This window comes from Aquila chrysaetos, chromosome 5 (genome assembly GCF_900496995.4).
Source record: "Aquila chrysaetos chrysaetos chromosome 5, bAquChr1.4, whole genome shotgun sequence".
Lineage (NCBI taxonomy): Eukaryota > Metazoa > Chordata > Aves > Accipitriformes > Accipitridae > Aquila > Aquila chrysaetos.
In genome coordinates, this window is record NC_044008.1 from 52,812,597 (window position 1) to 52,817,027 (window position 4,431).

Consider the following 4,431-nt stretch of genomic DNA (forward strand, 5'->3'; position numbering starts at 1 on the left):
GCCTGCAGCCTTCGCAGTAAGGCGAAAAAAGCCCCCCGACACCTCCCCCCCCCACCTCCCAAACCCCTCCTGGCACACCTTTACTTCGCTTCCTCCTCTTCCTTCCTGCGTGTAACCTGGCTCCTATTTTTTATCTCCGATTCACTCCACCGATGCCCCGGAGCGGCTCTGGGGAGTCTCTCGCCGCCCCGATGAATACACAGGGATCCCCAGACAGGTTTTCTATGTAGGAAAAAATAAACCGATCGAGCCCGAGAGATCGGCAACAGCCGAACACGCCGCCTCGCCTTTACGTTCGTGTTTTTAAATTCCCCCGTTATTTTCCTTTTTGCATCCGCGAGTTGCCACAAAAGAAAATATAACCCCAAATGCCACCGCCAGCAGAAACCGGAGCTCGTTGCCAAATTCCGTAGTATTTTATTTTAAAAGCAATTAACACATTAAAAAAAAAAAAAAAAAGCGCGTCTTCTCCTCTTCCCGGGGAGTGTAAGAAATCCTTTTGCTCACCCAGAGTCGAAAACCTAATGGCATTGTCGTTAAACACGAAAAGGAGAATATTAAGAAATTGCAACACTCCCTCCCGAGCGCTCCCCCCCCCCCCCCCCAGTTTATTTGCCCTAATAATTAATTCACAAGAGCTTAACTTCGGTGTAACCCTGGCGGTCTTTTCATTAAAAAATCCCCGCGTTTCCTATTGAATTAGCTCTGCTCCATTGTCGCTGAAATGAAGACGCCAAACCAACTTTTACCCTGAGCATTTTCTCACCAGCCCAAAGAAAAGTCTCTCTCCTTTTTCTTTTCTCCGATTTTTTCTTTTTTTTTTTTTTTTTTTTTTTTTTTTTTTTTTTTAATTCAAGCACCCAGGCGATGGACGTGTCCTGCAATTTAACTACTTTCAAATTCTTTGTTCGGGTCCCACCGGGGCTCTATTGTCACCCTATTGAGAGAGCTTATTGCCAAGTCAAGCCTGAGCGAATTGAGACGCACACGGGAGGAGCCCCGGGGGCTGGGAGCGGGCTCCGTGGGCTGCTCGGCCCGGGGGGACCCCGGCCCAGCCCCGAGGGAGCGGGCAGGGCGCGGGGCAGGGGCTGCCTGCAGCCCCCGGGCCGGGATAACCGGCACCGATCTCCCCAGGAGCTGCGGCCGCCGAAGCAGCCCCGGCCCCGCACCGCCCGCAGGAGCCCGGCCCGGGGGTGGGAATGGGGCAGCCCCGGGCCTGGGTACCCCCCCAGGATCGGGCTTCTTTGCACCCCCAAAGCATCCCCCCCCGCCCCCGCAGCGCCGGCACGGGCTCCGGTACCACCGCTGCGGGCAGGAGGGGGACTTACCTCGGATGCCAGCGGTGCCGCCAGCCTCCCTCCCTCGCCGGTTCTCCCTCAATCCCGAAAAGGAGGGTACTCCCCCCCACCCCTCCACCCCACCCGCGACCCCTCCAGCTCGGAGCCGGCTCCCGCCTGCCTCCCCTCGCCCTCTCCATCGCTCACTTTGGGAGCTCCGGGGCTCGTCTCCCGAGCAGGAAAATAGCGGGATGGCGGGGGGGGGTGTGTGCTTTTCTTTTCCCTTTTCCTTCCCCCCCCTCCGGGCTGCCCCCCGCCCCCAGCCTGGCAAAGGGGGTGCGAGCTGGAAAAGGGGGGGTACGAGCTGCAGGGAAGGGTTATTTCAGGAGAAAAAATCTGAAAGAGCGGTGGTGGGCACGGATTCCCACGTAAGCCCGTACGTCACCTATAAAAATTGCCCGTTTCTTCCGTTTCTTGGCTCCTGGGGGGGGGGGGGGGGGCGGCTGAGATACCTCTGCCTGCGGGGGGGGGTTAAAACCCCGTTAAAACCGCACCCCGTTAAAACCGGCTTCCTTTAGCCGAGAGGGGAAGGCAGAGCCGGGGGATGCTGGAGGGCAGGGGCCGCTTTTCTGCACACCGCCCCCCCCCAAGTCTCGGGGTGATGTTTGGCCGTCCCCTGCTCCCCCAAAACACCCACCCGGAGACATCTTCAGCCTCTCGATGCCGGGGGGCGATGGGGTTTTACGCGGTCCCGCGCCGGTCGCACCGGGAGGGCCGCGGCGGGGAGGGGGGAGGGCGGCCGCCGCCCCTCCCCCCTCCCCGCCGCGGCCCTCCCGGTGCGACCGGCGGCTTCTCCGCCGTGCCCCGGGGGAAGAGGAAGCCCTTGACCCCTGGCCCCGGGGGCAACGGGGTTAAACAAAGTCCCACCGCCCCATTATCCGACCGACAGCATCGAGCCCCCGGCGGGGAGCGGGGTCTCCAAGGGCGGGGGGGCGGTGGGGGAAGTCGCGTCTCCCACCGCCCGTACCCGGCCCCGACGGGGCGCACCGGGATGGGGATGCTTCCCCGACAGACAGACAAACAAAGAGCCTAGGAAAAAAAAAAGACCCTACACACCCCATCCCGACTTACGCATCGCAACCAGCCCTGCTGAAACGAGGGATTTGGGGGGTTTATTTAGGTTTTTTTTTTATGGTGGTGATTTTTTTTTTTTATAGCGGTGCCGTGCCCTGCCGAACCTCCCTGTCCGCACCCGGGTGAAGAACAGGCAGCCCCGGCCCGGTCCTGCCTGCAGACAAGGCAGCGGGGCTCGTTGTCACCAACCCTCCTCAGAGCACTGACTCCCGGGAGGGCTTCAGAAATAAAGCGGCGAGAATAATTTCGGGGAGAATTAATTTTTTTTTCCCGCTTGGGGGGGGGGGGGGCGGCAGGAATTTAGTGTGGCAGGTTTGGATTTTTTTAATTTTTTTTTTTTTTTTTTGCGACCACGATAAAAATAAGTAGATCATAGACCCCAAATAAGAGGAGATCGGCGTTAACGTAATGCATCGGAGGGGAGAACAAGTCCCACGCTGCCAGGTCCTTCCTCAGAGCCACCCCGTAGCAGGGGGTCCCCAAACCCTTCCCCGCTTTACCCCAGCGCAGTTCACGGTTCTTCCCTCCTGCCCAGAGCACCTCCATACCCGGAGCATCCCTCCCCGCCGGCTCCGCACCCCGCGCACCCCCAGCTGCCCCCCCTCAATCCTGCACCCCCGAGGGGAGGGAGCTGTGCGGCCTCACAGCTCCCTCCCCTCCGGGGTGCAGGATTGAGATGGGGGGCACACCCCGGATTTGGGGTGCAGAGGCCGGGAGGAGCGAAGAGTGGGGGTGTCACAGTGCCCGGCGCCCCCCGCCCGCTGCCCCAGCGGGAGCGCCGAGCGGGATGGGCCCGGCGCGGTACCCGCTCCCCGACGGTCCCGGCCCCGTGGGAACCGGCCCGACAAAACGGGGCCGCATCGCCACCTGGCGGCTCGGTAAGATAGCTCACGGCTCGGTTTGGTACGGCTCGGACGCGGTACCGGTACCTTGCAATGCCAAAAGCCAGGTTGGCCTCTGCCAGGAGCCATCTTCCCGGCTAGAAGAGCCTCTGACCCTGCACCCGCCCGCCCTGACCCCTCTTCCCCCGCACCCTGCGGCCTGTTACCCTACACCCTACAGTCGCCTTTGGCTCTGTAGCCACTGCTCCATCCCTGCTCGCCGAGCTGTCCCCACCCGTGCCGCACACCCCACCGGCGAGGGCTGCTGGTGTCCCCACGCACACCCCACGCCCAGCTCTCGTCTCTGTGGCCGTGCACCAGCCGCCCAGGCCGGGCTGGGCGAGGGGGGGAGCCTGGACCCCATCGCTCGTCCCAGGCCACCCTTGAGGCCTCCGAGCTTTAAGGTTTTGGGGTGCGGGGGGGTTGAGCCCTGCTGGGGGGCTGTGAGGAGCCCCGTAAAGACCTGACCTGACCTGACACAGCGGTGGCTGCAGGGTGACGGGGACCAGGATGGTGGCCGCTGGCCCTGCCACCCCGGGGCCTGACCTCCCCTGGGAGACCGGGGCGGAGAGTGTGGCGCCCGCACGGCGGGGGTGACACCGGGCCGGTCCCCGGCCTGCCGCGGGGCTGCTCTCCCCGACTGTGCCCCTGGGCCGGCCCCCTCCCCGGGACAGACGCGATCGGTCTCGGGCTCCGAGCGCGGAGCCACCCTCCGCCTTTTTCCCCTCTGCGGTTAAAACCACGAGGAAAAACGCGACCCGTGCGTGCCGTGACCCCGCATGTCGGCAGCGCCCGTGGCTGGGTAAGCGGCGGCCCCGCCGCCTCCCGCCCCGAGGCCGCGGCACGGGCGGGCGGAGCAAAACGGACAGCGCCGTACGGGCACCGCTTGCCGACCGCGGCAGGACTCGAACCTGCAATCTTCTGATCCGAAGTCAGACGCCTTATCCATTAGGCCACGCGGCCGCCTCTCTAACCGCCTTCCCGCGCGACCTACTGAGCCCACCGCCGGCGGACCGTACCATGTGCGGGGGGGGGGGGTGAAAGGGGACGGGACGGGACGTCAGAGAGGCCGGAAGCTCCCCCGGGCGCCCGCCTTTGGATCCGCCCTCCGGCCCAGGCCCGGGCGGCGCGCGCCGGGA

General features: G+C 63.7%; 1 long non-coding RNA gene and 1 other non-coding gene across 2 annotated transcripts; both read right to left on the reverse strand.

The window, feature by feature from the left end:
• Positions 1-394: 394 nt before the first annotated feature.
• Positions 395-1,419, reverse strand: LOC115341534. The gene is made up of 2 exons (XR_003923439.1): positions 1,329-1,419; positions 395-521 (listed from the first exon to the last, which is right to left on the reverse strand). It is a non-coding gene; the product is annotated as an uncharacterized LOC115341534 (long non-coding RNA).
• A 2,763-nt stretch (positions 1,420-4,182) lies between these two features.
• TRNAR-UCG lies at positions 4,183-4,255 on the reverse strand. Its single transcript has one exon. It is a non-coding gene; the product is annotated as a tRNA-Arg (tRNA).
• Between the last annotated feature and the right edge of the window lie 176 nt (positions 4,256-4,431).